Source organism: Choristoneura fumiferana, chromosome Z (genome assembly GCF_025370935.1).
Source record: "Choristoneura fumiferana chromosome Z, NRCan_CFum_1, whole genome shotgun sequence".
Classification (NCBI taxonomy): Eukaryota; Metazoa; Arthropoda; class Insecta; order Lepidoptera; family Tortricidae; genus Choristoneura; species Choristoneura fumiferana.
In genome coordinates this window covers 36,607,950-36,627,802 of record NC_133472.1, presented here as the reverse complement: position 1 = coordinate 36,627,802, position 19,853 = coordinate 36,607,950, and the positions used below count along the sequence as shown (strand labels likewise).

The following is a 19,853-nucleotide window of genomic DNA, read 5'->3' as shown; positions in this document are numbered from 1 at the left end:
AGTTTGTATGGGCGTTTACACGAATAATCGGGTCGGTATTTCCATGTCGGTATTATCCGGGCCGGTAAACACTGTCACCCCTCACGCCGATTTTAGTTTTTCTTTTGTGACATAATATTTTTTTTAAACGAGTCCGTTCTTAGCGGCCAATGCGTAACCACATATTTAAAAATCAAAACGCCATCCTCGTCATCTCCGACCTGCTGCGATGCTGTGGCATTATTTCATACTTAAAAAATAAAGCATTTTCTGCTTATCATGCGTTTAAGGAAAAAAACACCTCGTAAAAGTTATGAACGACGCATTCTCATTGGTCAATTTAATTTCACGTGCAGCAGACGATTACTTTTGATTGTTCCAATTGTCGTTTCAGCACACCAGGAATGAAATTCAGATATTATATTCAAAAAAGTCGTATCGTATTATGAAATACGTATATTGATACGACCTGTTTTCGTAATGTGTTACATTGTTGTCGTGTTTTGCGAGCCATAAATGAGTCAGCTGTTAAATGTTACGTACAGTATAGGCAGTTTTGGGTACTGGATTTAGGTTATCTATGGCCACATTTTCGAGCAGTGTCGTGAAAAGCTCTTTCAAAACTACCGTATACATACGCTTTATGCACTTGCTCGATAAAACATCTATAATACACTAAAGCGATTGTAAACGTCGCAAGTAGAAACAGAAACAAAGGTAAAAGTAACACTGCTACTAAAGCAATTAATGGTATCACATTATTATTAAGTATATCACATTGAATTAATTTTTCTCGGTTTTCACTCATAATTTTCACCTACAACAAAATAACAACTAATAATAATTTGAACAGTATATTTTTTTGTGTGGTTCAGTCCCGTCAGTGGTAGTATCTCACGTTTTAGTTCACACGTTTAATTCCCTTATTCTGATAAAGACGGGAACGCCATTTAATTTCTTGCAATTAAGTGATTCTTTTAGCTACAATAATTACTGCAGGTAATTCATTAATTTGCTTTTTAATTAGATCGAAGTGGCAGCCCTGCTGTAAGGATCGACTCGAAATAAATACAAAGGACGTTTTGAAATACTTTTCGAATGACGCTTAATTTTTCAATAAGGTGACCAAGCGCCATCCACGAAGACGCGTGATTTTGTCAAAATTAGCCATTAATGACATTGTAATAAGTACCACGGCACGCGTCATCGTGAATGACTCTACCTATAACTTTTAAATATTTACATGAAACAACCATTTACATACGTATGCATATGAAAAAATAACGTACTTATTCATATGCATAGGCGTATATAGGGGAGAGGCCGGGAGGGCCGTGCCCACTCCAGGATGTTGGGCTACCAATTCGAAATTCTACAATACTGATATCTTCACACAAAAATCATGCATGTCAGGGACCAGGCCCCCCCTGAAAAATAACCCTCGATACGCCAATGTCATACGTGAGGTAAATTGTCGCTACACAAATACCTACTACTTTAAAATAAACGTGTGCAATATACATTTTCAATGCAAGAGAAGCACAATTTCGACATACCCCGTCCTGTTAGGAATATGTTTCAAAATGTTTTTTTTTGTAATTTGAGTAAATATAATATACCTAAATATATAAATGCTTGTAGATATTTAGTTAAGGTTATTGATAAACTAACTTTAACCCTGAAAATTGTAACTGAATTAACGGTAAAATACAATTATATTTTTTCTGACAAACAAATAATTAATTATGCGAATCTTGCACCACAGAACCACAGAGTATCAGAATCATAGTGAACATATCAGTTTACGAACATAAATCTGATACTTAATAAATTACTTTCCTCTCATTAACACTTATTACTAAATATTTTCAACACCTGATTATCGTTAACTTGAATATCTTAACCAAAAATGCTTTATCATTTCCATTTCCCGAGACCGCATTTAATTCACTATTTAACCACTCAGCATGGTGATGCGCAAAATAATTGCAGACAGTTAGTGCTGTCATGAAGCGCAACTCATCCATTCAAAACCACGGCGCGGCTGCCGCAGTGTTGGCTATACTGTCCTTTTCGAGCGCGCTAAACGATGACAAGTACGACAAAGACAACACTACTTAACATGTATTTCAGCTGCTATCGAATTCAGTGGTAGATTGATAAACAGACATTCGTTTGTATTGCTTTAGGCTGGATATATTACCCATTCGAAGCGCCAGTAATGTTTTCATCGCCTTGATTGAATGCGCTATACAGAGTTAACAAAATGGTGAGTCGTATACATATCTTCTGTTCGGACGTTACGATGATTTTCATTCTTGTTTGCAAATGTAAATCAAGCCTCTGATACAAATTTCTGTCATATTGGATTACGTGAGGACCCACGGCATCCGTTGTGGTGACATCGGAAAAATATTCTATTTATTTTAACATTTGCAATCTAGTAGATTGTTTTTCTTCTTCATTTGGTATTGACAAATGCCAATAGAACGTTCCTTAATTCAAATTCAAGTTTGATAGATTTACGAAGCAGCGATAGTGAATAACCATCCATCCCTGTTTTACAATGAACACTTAAGCTGTTCGTAAATTGATCAGGATAGAGCGTGGAGCTCGCACGGCTAAGAAAATGAAGCGAGCTCGTGTGTTTTCTCGCAATACAAAGCCACCGTTATTGGCTGTATAGTCATAGCCAGATACCAATCAGGAAGGCTAACTATTGAGTGAGGCGTCGAGCGAGGCAGCGAACCATCGCATAAATTGTGTTTACGCCGGCATGGAGTGCTTAAACGGGGAGGCAGAGAACAGCATCCGATCTTGGCGTTTCGCTCACAACATTCAGCTACACAGCAAATTCAAAGGCAAATACTACGCAAGTGTCTTCACTGTCGCTGCCTATAGAATAAATATCATGTAAGACGATGGCATATCCTATTATCTAAGAGTACGTAGGTCACTCAATAAGTTTAGAGGTGCTCGAAATTAAAATATGGAACACATCTATGTTATATGTTTTTAAAAAGCAAATTTATTTTAAAATAGAACGCAATAAGTTATTTTCTCAACCTCGTCAAAACAAAAGTGCAACACGCCCAACGGGCAAAGCAGTAGGGTTTCAGTTCGAAACTTATCACGACACCTGCGATCATGACCGAATAGAACTACGCTTAAATTACGAGTAATTTTGATGCAGTATCTACATAATTTATTTTAAAGTGCTTTTTTTGTACAGATTCCACACAAAGCCGAAAATATGTTGACAGTTTTGTTTGTCGTGAAGGCTTCCCCTGTTTTTGTTACGAGGGTCGCGCTCTGGAGCGCTGAAACGGTAACTTTCAAGGCCAGACCGTATTAAATTCATTAGCATAAGAAGTCATATTGCAGCAGGCGTATTAAATTATTACACCTCTATTAATTAACTGTAAAACTACAAGAGTAAACCTACTAACACTTAAGAAACTAAAGTAGAAATAAGCTACTGGGAGGATAAGTTTGCAAAACAAAAACAAATTTAACTACCCGGGCCATGGTTATGGCAACTATTAAGTTTCCGCTTTCAGCCTAAACTATGTAGTCCGTTTAAAGCAATAATTATGCATTATGTTCGCTCTGTATTCTCGAGAGTTGTCTGCATTTATGGAGATTTATTGTAACTTTACCAACTATAATGTAGGCACCGAGGCTCACTGCGACCGACTTGCACGTACACTACATTTATTACAAATAATATAATGCTCTCGTTAAATTTAAGCAACTATGTTATCCGTCATAAAGTTAAATGAGATGATGTACCTAGGTAATGAATGTGGAACACGCGTGTCTGCGGTATATTTCTTTGCCACTGGAGAGATCGAACAAAATTATTAATTAATAAAATATGTTAACAAAAGCTCAGTGAAACGTAAGTGCATTAGCGTTATTTTATTTTGCTCGACTATAGCTGGATAACAGGTATGCCTGATCACTTCAAAGGTATTTCATAATTGAATCCCGCAGGCAGCTGCGGTGGCAGCATACCTCAACACCATGTGGTTTTACCTTCGCAGTGCGAACGACGCGGTGGTTCTACATCGCGACTACTACTAAAGTTTACGCCTTTTTCGCACCTCAAAGCATTCAAAATGTATTGACATTATTTAATGGATAGTACACATTGACATGTTTTTGCTGTTATTTTAGTTGATGTGATGTCTTTTTATTTGAATCATTTTGATTGCAATTCTATTTTTCTTAAAGATCTCTTTGTGAATTATTTATATTTTTGACAGATCTGATATGCAATGTGTGGTTGTTACTCAGAAATAAATCCATATGTCTATTTATCATTCAAATTATCCGAAATAACTACATTTTTATAGTAATGTCAAATATTTACCACTTTGTTTATAAAAACTTCTGAACCTCTTTTAGCAAAAAACACGTTTTTTTTTCAACGAATGTCATGAAGAAATGCTTTTGTTTTGTATGTGACAAAGTCAAAATATGACAATGTGACAGATATAGATAAATCAATGTCTGGTTACCGTAAATTTATCAAGCATTTACGATTAAAGGGATACATCAAAAGCATTGTTGTTGTGAAAGTTTATTTATAGTTTATCCGAATATTATGGTGAGCATTGTTGAAAAATAAAAATAAATTTAATTGATTTACATCGTCTTATATCTTGAATTATTAATATAAGATGAGGTAGTAATAAAGGTTTGTTTGCACAATTTTCTGAAATCTGTTAAAAAACTAGAAACTACCAAATTGGTTTAAAAAGTTTTTCAGTGTTTTCAAGTTTTGCAGTAGAAAGCAGAAATTTAGAGCAACAATGCTAGTTATTCGGAATGCGCCGCTGGAACTACAATTGCAGGTTCGTAAGAAACCTAAATATGTCATTTCTAAACGATTGTAAAAGTTTCCGGCGCAGCAAAAAGGAATGCTAAACAACATTCACAAAGACTCGTTACATTGTATTGAAAAATGTGAGCAACACTTATTTTTAAGATGGTAATAATAAAGGAATAAAAGGGAACTGATGAACCTCGAAATCGGTCTCGGGCGACTCCGCTAGATCAAGAGTGTTAACATACCCCATTACGTTTGTAACGGGTTTAAGAGTACATACAGCCGAGGCGACGGGAAATTCATGTATGCTTTATTTTATAGCTGTTAGGGCTTAGTATGGACTAACTTTTGTCACGGACCCTACTCCGCAGAGACCGAATACAAGCCAGCTACACATTGTTACTGTCTGCCTTGAGATTTATGTGTTAATGGTCTCGAACGTGGACCGTGGAAGAACTAGGAGCAGAATTCAGGTGTAGGTACCCGACATTCTTCGAATAGCGTCATAAAGATTCACGTCACGACAAGTTTGTGATCACTTTTTTTTTCAATTAGAACTTCGTATTAAAATATCTAAAAACCTAATCCTCTATTTTCAGGGTATCGCGTAAGTAGTACGACCAACTTAAATGGGAGATACGTGGGCAAATTATCTACCAAACATAAAAAATAACCTTACTAAAAGTCTCACCGTTTTGTAAGAAATAGATTGCTATGATTTTTCGACAAAATAAATGAGAATTCGCACTAAGGTTTTGTATTGTGTTAATCGGAATCGTTAATTTTTTTTATTGCAAAATAATCTTTAATAGTTGTGTTATCAAATGCAAAAAAAAATATATAAAAAGTATTGTACTTTTTATTTTCATTTAAATTTTTCCTCTTCTCCTGAACTGATTAAGTTTTGAACTAGCGCATAGAAAAAAAAATAAAAGACCACCTTACTAATTTAAAAACATGTAGGTACATTTAATAGACATTCCAAAACAATAAATATGCTATCAAAAAAACGGGTCCATATTGACTCTCCTAAAATTCTTATTCCTCTTCTTATTTTATTTTACTACCGATTTCTGTCCATAATATGATTATTATGAACAGAAATCAGTAGTTTTCTTCTCTCTTCATATTTTTTTTCCTCATACTATTCTTGTTCATACATTTTTATTACTAACATCGGAACTCATAATATACAGTGTTCATATTTTTACCTAACACCCCTCTTCGCTTCGCTCGTCGTCGTGACCTAACGCAGTCCTTCCTAAAATATTCCAAGTCCCTGCGCGTCAATAATGTGGGTAAATAACACTAATGACTAAGAAATATATTTGAAAACAAATATTAGTATTAACAAATTTATGAATAAGAATGATTAGGAGTTTCGATCGTTAGTATAAGAAAATATATGAAAACCAATATTTGTATGAACAAGGTGTATGATTAGTGATATCGTTAGTATTAAAAAAAAATATGAAGAGTGATCGTTATGATGTAAAATGGTATGAGAAACATCTTCGGACTCCCGATAATAGGACTTAAAATGTTATGTGAAAAAATGCTCACCCCAAAAAAAACATTCACAAGAAAAGAAAAATGCTACCCAATGCATTAAGTGCACTCACTACAAATAGCGTCAAAAGCCAGTACTACCGAGGTGCGAAATGGATCAGAATAATGCACTCTGGTTGAATTCATTAGCAATACAAAACTAAATTGGAAACACATTAAAATCTAAATTTCACACATTTGATTAAAAAAAACTATTGGTTTGCAATTTTCAATCTATGAGATTTACTGAAGAAATACTGGCCGCAAGGACTTCGAATGCCTCTAAACTGACTATTTGTCATTTGTTTATATTATTATAAATTATAAGTACAATTATACCGTCGATTCGAGTGTGGTTAGGTAAATTTTGTGATTTGTGGTTCCAAGCGTCGATGATTCGGGGGACCGTTAAGTAGATAAATACAATACGTAGGTAACCTAAGTGATCACCAGACGCAACTTTACTAGGATAAAAATATTGTATCAAACGTAGAAAATCAATACCTAGGTAAATATTGTTTTTTCTTTTTAAAGATTTTTGTGTCAAGTGTTTTTAAATTTTTACCTGGAGGTCTCGCAGCGCGAGTCCGATTCGCACTTGGCCAACTTCTTATTTAAAAGTCCGTTGAAAATAATAATAATTTCCAGTCTACGTAGTATATTGCGGCGTAGATACCTATCCTAATTAGTCTATGTGTCGCCCTCTAAAAAGCTAAAGACTGCCTTAACATACCCCCGAGAGCCCGACGACTTCCTGCCCGTTCCTAGTGTTTTCTTTCAATATAACAAGGACCTTCTAACAACGTAATGTTTCAAGGGGGAATATCATAACCGGGCCGTACCGTTGGATATTGCGACCTTTTTATGTTCTATCTCGGGCCATTTGCGACAAAGTTGGTTGCGTTTGAAAAACATGAAACTGAACTTGCATTGGTAATAGATATTTTTATGTATACGTGTCCATCATTTTATTCCCTAAAAACGGGTTTACGTCTTTTTATAGTGATTTTGAAGACAATCAAACTTTTTTTACAAATACAAGATTTTTATTACCCACATTACTTTTACTCGTACATACCGTACATGGAACAGTGGCTTCTAACTCTTCTCTCTTCTCTTTTCTTTTTCTTTATTTTAATTATAGTATTCTTAATAAGAGGTAAGGATGTCTACGAAATATTGTATTTTGTATTAGACAATGAAACTGAATAATTATGCATTCTTTTAGATGTTATAAGATGGACAGTGAAAAAGATCTCTAGTGTAATGATGACTGGAATCACTCGAAAGCCTAGGGGTTATAGAACTTAGCAACGAAACTTAAGGTGCCAAGTTCGATCGCTGGTTCTCGAGTCTAACGTTAAGCATAATTATTGAGAAAAAATCAAAATACATGAAATTTAAAGATAATAGGGCTAATATAATAGAATGTAATTCTCGGTGAAACTTTTTTACAGATTTTGTATTTTTTACAGATTTTATAGATTGGTTTAGGACAGTTTAGGTACCTAAAGCTTAGTTCGGGACCAGCTCAATTGGTATAAAATGTAAAAGAAAGAAAATATTAAACAAATTGACAACCAGCTACAAAATAACGTTTTACTTTAATATAAGGCAGAAGGGGCTGTCATCTGAGCAAAATGCTAAGAACTAACACGGAACCACAATATATGACAAAATAAAATACATATCTAGGTATTAGATACATTAAAACCATGTAACTGTCTTTTTTAACATTATCTACTAGGTATACCTATAATTAAGATTCTGTAAAGAGTTATGTTCGCCTTTGTACATGATATGTATCTGCAGGTGGTAGGACCTTTTACAAGGTCCGCCCGGATTGCTACCACCATCTTGCTCGCTAACCTGCCGTGAAGCAGCAGTGCTTGCACTGTTGTGTTTCGCCGTGGGGAGTAAGACAGCCAGTGAAATTACTGGCACTTGAGGTATCCCAACTTAGGCCTCTAGGTTGGCAACGCATCTGCAATTCTTCTGGTGTTGCAGGTGTCTATGGGCGGTGGTGATCTCTTACCATCAGGACACCCACTTGCTCGTTTTCCATCCAGTCGGATAATATATATATATTATGTATCTTATTATTTAACAATGAAATTACTGTCCCATATTATTTATTGATTTACTTACTTTGAAATTTCCCTTTAAACGTTTACTGTTAAGAATAGACACAAATGATTTTAGTAAACTTTTAAAGTTGGACGCCGTGGCTCTGGGAGCTAGTGATTAATAATTACATTGACTAAAAGGCAGGAAGCACTAGCAGCGCGCTCGACAAAGTTCCTCGCTTCGGTGCGAATAAGATAATTATATTCGGCGCAACCTTATGCTTAGTGCACACCGTCAGGTATTCTCTAAAAGTTGCATACCCAGAAATGGAATAACCTTGATACTGAATGAAGAACACGACAATCATGGGATAAAACTATCCTATGTTATATTCGTCTAAATCAGTGCAGCGGTTTGTAGCGTGGAGAGGTAACTGACAGACGAGAGATACTTTAACATTTATAATATCAGTTTAGATTTAGATAGGTAGTAAGGTTGCTCGCGTTACTTAACTGTTACAAAAAAAGAAAATTAAAATTGTAAAGGATTTCGATAAAACTATGGAGAATCATTAGCAATCAAAAGAGACTCATCTTATTTTTTATTAGAATAGTAAAACCGCTTGGGACTTGTCATAACTTTTCTCGAAATATTAGCCTTGTAGATCCTTAAGAACTAATAAACCTAGAATAACCCGTAATAACTTCAGAGTTGTCGTTTGTATGTCTCAAAAGTAATAAATAGTATACTCGTAGGTACCAGAACGGAATACTGAGCATGGAAGAGGCACTATTCCGTAATAAACGCGGCTTCCGATGGTTCTGTATTATTTTTGTTGGTTCCGCATGTTCGCAGAACAGTGGAGCTCAGAAACAACAAATATAATTCAATATGGATTCGGTCTCAGTTCTTTGTAAGCCCGCACGCACACTGTTTTTAATTTAGCGTTTTTTTTTTATTGCGTACAAGAATGTTGTTGTCCAAATTGGAGCAGTAGCAGTACATATTCTTAGGATAGAAAGAAGTGTTTCATGATATTGAACTGCGATGTCAGATTTGAAACTGCTTTTGTCTCTGTATGTTTGCCGTGCAGGTGTAGTAAATGTCTGGTATTTTTAAATTACTTTATTCATATAATAGCTTTCGCCCGCGTTGAATCCGGTTATCGCGCGCTGTTCCCTCGGAAACTGTGCATTTTCCGGAATAAAAAGAAGCCTATGCCACTCTCTGGCCCATAAACTATCTCTATGCCAAAAATCACGTCGATCCGTTTCTCCGTTTCGACCTGAAAGACGGACAAACATACAAACAAACACACAAACATACAAACACGCACACTTTCGCATTTATAATATTATATAGTAAGTACGGATGACAGTTTAACACCCAGGCATAGGATGACATAGGATAGTTTTTATCCCGGAATATTGCATAGTTCCCGCGGTATAGAGGTAAACGAATTGTATGTATGTATGTAATATAAAAAATAAACAAAACACAATTGACAAACTTTGAGATACTTGTACAAAGGCGGACTTATCCCTTTAAGGGATCTCTACCAGTCAACCTTTGAGTAGATGAGAGGAGCAATCAGTTAGGGTCCGAGACAAAGAGTGAGTTTAAAAGAAAAAAAAATTGTGGAAGCTACTATACAGTCTTTTAAACAATATAATACATAAACTACAATATAAATAATATATATATATAGTAGTTTATGTATTATATTGTTTATGTATATATGTGTATATATAACCTTATGAATATATATACACATATACATATTATACATGCGAATATAAAACAAAGGACATGTCCTCAAATGTTTAAGGAGAAGGTGTAAGCCACATCCTTCTCAAGCCCTCCCTGAAAGATCCTACAGTGGGAGATTGCCTGATGGAGGTCGGTAAGCGATTCCACAGCCGAGCAGCTTGCACTGTATAAGATTTAGAGTATGTTTTGGAAGAGTTAGAATTGCTGACAAAGTCCTGGGCAAAAGTTTGTAATAAGTATTGAAAGAAAGAAAGAAAGAAAGAATAATTTATTTACTAAACTAAACTATTGCTGGCTTTTGTGGAAGACTTTGTCTACCAAGAATTAATTTATCATGCGCCTGCGGGGGCTATGCCATTTTCAAATCGGTTTAGCAGTTTCGGTATGATGAGGTAACATACAGTCAGACAGTGCAAGGTAAGGATAAGAATAGAGAAGTAGGAGTACCTGCTTGTTAAGCCGCATTTTTTAGATATAAACCAAATTAAATCGTTTCCTAAACCCTCACTGCAAATTTCCTTGAAATCGTTGGAGCCGTTTCAGATCCCCATTAAATAAATTAGTATAAAAGAATTACGCGTTTAAACATTAGTAGGATAATATGACAACCTGATGGGTAATGGACAAAATCCCTCCTTCCTTATAAGTAAAACGCACCGGATCGCAAAGCGGCGTGTGGTTGTGTATTTACACGGCTGCTGCTCGCTGCGACCGCGGCAGCGGGATTCTTATGCAAAATCGATGTTTTATCGCTCTTTTATGGTTTTCCGTCTTTCTGCCAAATTAAGAAAAAGAAGGCGTGAGGAAATTCATTCGCGAGCCAAAGCGTTCCACTAATTAAGCTTTCTTTTATTTCCCGCTTAACGGTCCACAGTCTTGTGTAAATGATGCTTTTATAGTTGCAATTAGGTCATTGAATGCTAAGCGCTTAAGTTACATTTGAAGCCATATTTTAGCTGTTAAAATAATTTTATATTTAAATGCTCTGTATTGGATCTTTACAACGTATGACGATGAGTTAAATATAGTAATAGATAAATTAAATATACATATATACAGACCTGGAAAAAGATCAAGGTAAGCCTAATCTAACCTAAAACATTACTATAAACCAGTTAAAGTACAATAAACGAAAAAGACAAATGCTTTGGAAATACCGACTTTCGGGAGATACCAACGATAAAAAATCTCTTAAATTGTACTCAATGCGACTTAAAAAGATAATAAAACTTACTCAAAAAGCACAAAACGTCAACTACATAAAAAACGCTGCTAATAAAAGCAAGGCGACGTGGAATATCATAAATTATACTAAAGCCAACTGTCCAAAGGAGAATATTGCATTAATAAAAAATAATCAGACAGCTATTACAGACCCTAATGAAATAGCAAACCAATTTAATAACTACTTTATAGATTGAATTCAACCTAATAACATTATGAATTGTAAACATACTCAAACAGGCTCGAAACGTATACTGACAAATAATTTTGAGAAATCGCTGTTTATGAGGCCAACTACTCCACAGGACATTTTCAATATAATCCATTCACTAAATAACACTAAGAGTACTGGATATGATGACATTGCAGTTTCTGTTGTGAAAGGGGTTTCTGGCATCATTTCACCCATTTTTAGCTACATTGTAAATTTATGTATTGAAGAAGGGTCTTTTCCTGAAAAACTTAAAATTTCCGTTATCAAGCCACTTCACAAAAAACACGCTAAAGATAATATTTCTAATTATAGACCGATAGCGTTAATCCCAATTTTTTCGAAAATAATAGAAAAAGTTATATATAACGGTTTATACAATTTCTTTGAAACAAACAATCTATTTGCTTCGGAGTAAAAAGGATTCAGAAAAAATAAATCCATAGATACGGCGATTTTCGATCTCATTCAAAAAGTAATCAATAACATGGATAAAAGAAAGCCTGTTTACGCTATGTACATGGATATGTCTAAGGCATTTGACCATGTCCATCATTCGATTTTAATGGACAAGCTGTATGCCTATGGTGTTCAAGGCAATGTTTTGAAATTGATTGAGTCGTATATTAAACACAGGAAGCAATTAACACAAATTACTAGACTTTGTAATAAATCAAAAACAGAAATTCTCTACTCTTCAAAACTAAGAGAAGTTCACTATGGTGTACCACAGGGTAGTGTCTTGGGACCGTTGCTGTTTCTCATTTATATTAATGATCTGCCTCGAGTGACGCAACATCCCATGATTCTCTACGCTGATGATAGCACGGTCTTATTTACGGAGAGGTTTCTTGACTCTTATGAAGCAGACATTCTTAATACCCTAAATTTAATCATAGACTGGCTTACAAATATAATGACATTTAAACAAAATTATAATGGATCCTCGGATATTAATATAAGTTATAATGGCCAACAAATTAGAGAAACAAGTGACACAAAATTTTTAGGATTAACTTTAGACAGTAAAATGACATGGAAAATTCAAATCGATAATGTATGCAAAAAACTGAACCAATTCTCATATGCGCTTTACATGCTAAATAAAATCGTCAACCAGTCAGCTGTTTTAACGGCCTAATGAATATGTTTTGTCGGCGCTTAGATACGGAATAATGTTTTGGGGTAATTCTACTGATAAGGACCGTGCATTTATGGCTCAAAAAAAGTGCATTAGAGCAATATGTAATCTGCGACCTACCGATTCTTGCAAACCACACTTCAAAAAATTAATAATTCTAACACTGCCCAGCTTGTACATTTACGAAACATCAATTTTTGCCAAAGCAAACTTTAATCTATTAAAAAAATTCAACAGTGTTCGACGGCGGGGAAAAATATTTGCTTGGACATCACATACAGCTATGTTCTCCAAAAATGTGCTAGGGATGACTCCTAAAATTTTCAATAAGCTACCAAAAACTGTAACAGAGAAGGAAGTATTACCTAGTTTCAAAAAAGCATTGAAAGATTTTTTAACCGGCAAGGCATATTATTCTGTTAACGAATATCTACTAGATAATATAGACTAGATATTGTTTTCAAAATGTTCCACTAATTATCATTAGTATTAAATGCAAAATGATTTATATAACATTAATGTAATATTGATCGTAATTTAATTATTTCCTATTTTTTTTTATTGTACAATTATTTAAATTCATAAGCAAAAATTTGTATGCTGAAAGGCAAGACATGAAGGACAGGACATCAAATTGTTGTACATCTATATATTCAATTTAATAATTGTATATAGGAACTCATGTTTGACAAATAAATTATCTTTATCTTTATAAAGAAAATCACACACAACTCATTCGGCAATCTTGTAAAATTAGGCCAACAGCTGTTCTTGTGACTTAAAAAAACCCAAATATTTTAATAATCTAATAAAATATTTTAAAACTAATAGACCCGGAGATGGTGACACAAAATATTACATCATTTGTACCAGTATGGCGGTTCTTCAGCGCTATGACCATCATTTTCTTTTTGTCATTCAGACCTCTGCAGAACCGCCATACTGGTACAAATGATTTTGTTTATTTATTATCGCACCAACGCATATAACGATGGACTTCCCGGTCGATTTTTCTACCATTAATGACAATGTTTCCGAGCAAGTTGGAGAAAAACTCTTTATTGTTGTTGCTTGAATAAAATTCAAATGTTTATTTATTTAACTCGAAACATTCCACGAAACATTCTAATTTTTTTTGTTTAATTGCAGTACAACTTTTTTAATCAAGTTAGTTACAAACAGGCATGTTTATGTTTAACGCTTTAATTGTTTAACCGGATGTTACTTATCGAATAAATTGCTAATAATTTTATAGACTACGGCGGGCCTACCCGTGTCTCAATCACTGTGTTTTACCCAAAAACTTTGCTTTAAATATTCAAACGAAGGCAACTGTGAGTTCCTTTGAAAACTAACAACTTCAAGACAATTCAATTGATGTAAATTCATTCCACACAAACTTTGGAGATACAACAAAACTTTAAAAATAGTTCTTATTAGTACGTTTGCTCCGTTTGGCGTTAGGTCCTATTATTATGCTTAGTGATATTGTTGTATTCAAAATACAATACAATCGGTCACACTCATACACATACGAGCTAGACAGGCACATCGTTGCACTATGTTTCAAATTAAATGTTTCAATCAATTCAGCCCAAGTGTGAGTATTATTTTTTACCCGGTTGCTCGAAGAAGGCTTATGTTTTTCAAGCGAGTGTATGTATGTATGTCTATTTCCTAAGCACATTCACACTTTAAGCGAGTGAGGTATCGTTAGGTTTGTCATACACAACTGTGCAGTGATATATTGCCGACTGTTACTTTAAGTAATTTAACAGAATTCTGGACTACTATATTTTGTTCTTGTTACTCGTAGTTTTTCTTAGGACCGTATAGTTTTTTTTTTTATATTTCTTACAATAATTTGTCATTTCATTGATAGTCAAACGTGTTGATGTAATTAATTCAATGTAGAGACGTTTACAATATAACATAGTCCTTCTTGGGACAGTCGGGTAAAAACTTTTGCTAAATAGCGTTATCGTTCTAGTCTTCGAAACGTATGTAATCGAAACTGGGGATGCAGTCATATTTATGCAACTTTGATTTTCTGTAAGTAAAGTACCTATGTAAGTATAAGGCCTACCCCCAATTTATCACAAAAGTCAACTTTTTTCCTGGCACTTGATAATGTATAAAAATCAAGAAAAACCAGTTCAAGTGTAATTCTAATTATTATTTTTAGGAAACTACAAGTAATAAAAATAACATATAAAAGTAAACATAAATCAAAAACCGGTTCAATTTACACCACCATAATTTATTCCTTTACAATAATTTTTGCACCACGGAGGGCGGGTTTAGTTTTTATTAGTATATGATCGACTGAATTTTGAGTATTTTGCTAAAAAAATATGTTTTTTTTTATAATACTGTAACTAAGTTCTTACCTATTGTTTCCTTTTCATTGTTTGAGACATGCACAATACGACGTAGACGAAGGTAGGTACATATGTCCACATGCAAAGTAAAAACTATAAAAACGCATAAATATTTCCCAAATCTTCGTGCAGTGTACTTCAATTTGCAAACGCCACGCTCGAAAGAGCTACTATATTTTTTTAACCACCGTGCTGCAGCGAGGTACGGTCTGCAGCCACTCAAGACCCCTCCAGGGGGAGTTTGTTTTCCTAAATATTATTATACAAACTAGATGGTAACATATTTACGTTGCTATACAGCAGGTGTACGACGGGTATTGTTTCATTTTAATAGGTTGGAAAAGATTATTTAAGTAAAAATTAAAGACAATTTTTGTTTCATGTTTGTAAGACATGTTTTGCCCTGACGACAAGTTTGTAACAAAATTAATGAGCGCAAAGTATGATTATTTATAACACACCCATTTAATAAGTCAGCGCCATGCCAAGTACTAAACTCATACAATTAAAGATGATAAAGTTTCCTGACAAAACTTTGTCGGAAATTTGTAAATTAATTTCGCTTTGATGGAGAAATTTAAGTCCGATTGACGTCGCCTATCTAAAACCAGCCAAGAGCGAGTCGGATACGCTCAAAATAGGGTTCCGTAGCCATTACGAAAAATCAAGTAATATTTTTCTAAGGATTTCGTATTGTGTACGGAATCTTCCAAGGTTCGGTATATTTTATACCTTAGGCTGCTATTTACTCTTAAACTACAAATAATTCTCATTCAATCGCCGTTATAATTTTCCTTGTAAATTGTATAAACTTACACCATCCTGATGTTTTTAAATTTTTTCTACTCAACAGTTTAGATTTTAGTAGGGGAGGACGACGCTTGATTGTAATGAAAATTTGCACTTTAAAATTGAATATTTCGCAAACAGATCACTGTATCGAAAAATCGTCCTGGGAACCCCTCAATTGTTTTAAAAGAACTATCCAATCCCACACTATAGGGTTAGTCGAGAAAAAAAATCACACTTTACGTCTACGGGAGGTACGCTAAAAAAAATTATTTTTTATTTGGCCACTTAGTCGGCGTGACTGGTATGTATATTCATGACAAATTGCAGCTTTCCAGTACTAACAGTCTCTGAGCTTAACCGCGGACAGACTGCAAGGCGGACAGACTTGGCGAAACTATAAGTGTTCCTAGTTGACTACGAAACCCTAATAAAAAATTACTTCCGTCTGTCATTGGTGTTGGGGCTTTCGACGACATGACTAAAGCTCATAGTAAGTACTTTCACTAAAACAATCGACAAGTCATTAACGGCGTGCCTATAAATTAGTCTTTAGACGCGGCTTCGTATTTGTAAAGCATTAGGTCTAGCAGTAGAATTTTTTAAATTTCAGAATTTTGAAAAATAATCCCTGAAAATATGACTTGGATTTTCTTACATTAAAAACACCCGCACCAAAATTAATGTAGGAGAATTTTTAGGGTTTTATCCCTATCGTGATAACAAATATGGTGTTATTTCAAACTCCCAGCTTTCTACATACCCAATTTGATGAAGGAGTAACTCACTATTTTGCGCTTAGTGTTATGAATACTATAATTAGGATAGTTTTTTCCGTCATTAGGGTAGCTTTTACCTGCGGCTTCGGTCTCGTGAACCATTCAGTTCTGATAGTCGAATTAAAATACCAGGAAATATCCAAATACCATAAGAAGAACCAAGTAAAAAAATTTTTTTTCGCTTACGGTGCATGAATAACAGTACGAGTATGTTCCGCTTCCGTGAGAACATCAGCATAAAAAGTAGTGTGTGTTATTTCGGTAACAGAACTTCATAAATCTTCATTCAGAATTTCATTTAAATCCGTAGGAATAAGTACGACAAACACACACACCCTTACTCACAAATTTTAGCATTTATACTCGTGGTTCGACAATTGCTTTTCGTTCTCCGTCAATACGCAACGATATTGAATACAGTTGCAACTGCCGTCACATTTCAATGCTAGTTCGTTCGCTGGAACTTAAGCCGAGTGCGGACTCAAGTGTACAATGGATGTTAGAACACAATGGACTGAAGTTGTCATAAGCGCGCTGCGTCGTGTAGGTGAAACGATGCGCATTTCGCGTCTAGACCTAAAGCCAGGTAGGTACAATGTTGTCAATTATTTACCCTTGACAACGTAGCGCGTAATACAGCGCTAGCGCTAAAAGGCCGGAAACGCACTTGTGACTCTTCTGGTGTTGCAGGTGTCCATGGGCGACGGTAATCGCTTACCATCAGGTCATTTAGTGTCAGTTACAAACATTATGACGATAGACTTGACTTGGCTTGATCGTATGCCTTATTTCGTGGCTATTTCCAAAATATGACATAGGCAAAGTTGACTCGTTGACCGCGAAAGAGTGACCTCTTAGGTAGGTACCATAATTTTCAAACCGAAAATACTAATAATTAAAAAAACCGGCCAAGAGCGTGTTGGATACGCTCAAAATAGGGTTCCGTAGCCATTACGAAAAAATCAAGTAATACTTATATTTTTCTAAGGATTTCGTGTGTATACGGAATCTTCCAACTTTAGGTATATTTTATACCTTGGGCTGCTATTTACTCTTAAACTACTAATAATTCTCAAGCAATCTTAGCCGTTATAATTTTCCTTGTAAATTTATATGATATACTTACTAAAAATTTGAAAAAAATCAGGATGGTACCGTATCCTGATTTTTTTTTAAATTTTTCTACCCTACTGTTTAGATTTTAGAGGGGGGGAGGGACGCTCGATATTAATGAAAATCTGCACTTTAATATTGAATATTTCGCAAACATATCACTGAATCGAAAAATCGTCTTTGTAATCCCCCAATGGTTTTAATCGATCAAGACCTATATTTTACCACTTTTTTGGCGTCACTGATAGTATATTCATACAGCTTTCTAGTACTAACGGTCTCTGAGCTTAGCCGTGGGCAGACAGACAGACAGACGGACAGACATGGTGAAACTATAATAAGGGTTCCTAGTTGGCGCTCGATCTTTGCGGAACCCTAAAAAGTAAACATAGTCCGTAAAAAAAGGGGGCATATGAGAAAAGGCAAAATTACATATGAGAGAGCTTATTGTGGCCTAGAAAATCGTGCTCAAAATTAATATTACGAGTATATGTTCTGATTATAAACGTGAAAAATTAACTACCAATTTCAGCTAATTTTCTAAACGTTACCTAAAGGCCGCCTTACGCGTGCTCGTTACTAGCATGCTAATAACCATGCTTATAAATAAGCATGCTAGTGTCTGAAGTACCAGTATGTCACTAAATAAGCATACTTAATAGTAGCACGTGTCCTATACACACATGCTAGTACGTAGAATTTGCTCAATAGTAGAATGCTTTCGTGGTAGTAACGAGCATGTGTAACAGTAGCTTAACCTTTTTATAAAGTTAAGTTTGACAACGCTGGCCAGATGCAATCATTCGAGTGAGAGCCACCGAGCGATCACACGCGTATGTAGGTACGCTACGCTCTAGGTGTGCGGCGCTGTGCACCTCGCTTACTCCTCTATACCTGGCAACTCGTATTTACTCACCAGAAATTTCAAATAGATATCGTACACTTTGCAAACGATATCGACAAAAGGACGGCAAATTATAAAATTCACACGTTCTTCGTTTTGAAGAAATTGTTTCCTTTTATCGAACGCGTATTTCACTTTACGGATGAACCTGAATAACATAAATAGTACACCTTAAAGCTATGATTAAAATTATTATTTCTAGTTATTCTGTGAACTTTAAAACATGTCAAAATTACTGAAACATATATTTATTTATGTATATGAATGAATATTATATATTTTTAAGTACGTTTAGATTACGTATTCCACTGCTCCGCCATTTCGAAAAAGATCCAAAAACTGTATCGACAAAAGAAACCATTAATCGAAACTACTCACAACATTTTACGAGAAATGCAACCCATTATAGAGGAAAACAGCCGGACATCTGGACAGACATACATTTTAGCTGAACCGAAGACGACAAGACTCGCTTGACCAGAGGGCCGAATTTCTTTCCAGGACTCGTAATTACTAACACACCTAGGACTTAATTGCGCTTTTCATGCTAAAATACATAATTTCTGTCTAATGTGACCAAAACATCGAGATAAATTAAGTACCTAATAGATAAGTCTTTTGTGTTAATGATTATGAATAAAACACGGGGATAGTTTAAAATATTACTAGGACGTAATAAATTACAGATTTAAGCACTCACCGATCAAATCAATGAGCCTAATGTTTGATGACTACACAGTCTTAGGTAATTCAGTTTGTAAACAGAGCGCGAGCGAGCTGTACTGGAGTTTAGTAATACAGTTTTGTGTTAAGAGAAAAATGTAGGTAATTATAAATATTATGATTATGTCATTGATTCCGAGGTAAGTAAGCTTTATGCGGGGGGCTGTGTGTACGAGAATAAGGCAGCGGCTAGGCCGTCCGTAGGTTTCCACCAGCGTAAGGCGCCACTCGCTCGTAAATAATAACTTCATACATAAACAATGAAAGTCACCCCCTAACCCGGCTTCTTCGCGCCTCGAGGACATCCATTCATAATTTTCTCAATATAACCCACGAGGAAAGTGATATCATGCAATATTATTTTATTTCCAGTTGCCTAGTATGTCTCTC

At 35.0% G+C, this 19,853-nt stretch overlaps 1 protein-coding gene across 1 annotated transcript in view; it reads right to left on the bottom strand.

Annotated features, from left to right (window-relative positions):
• Window positions 1–19,853, bottom strand: part of LOC141436198 (glutamate receptor 1-like) — a gene marked incomplete in the record, with an annotated part of 178,800 nt that overhangs the window by 135,980 nt on the left and 22,967 nt on the right.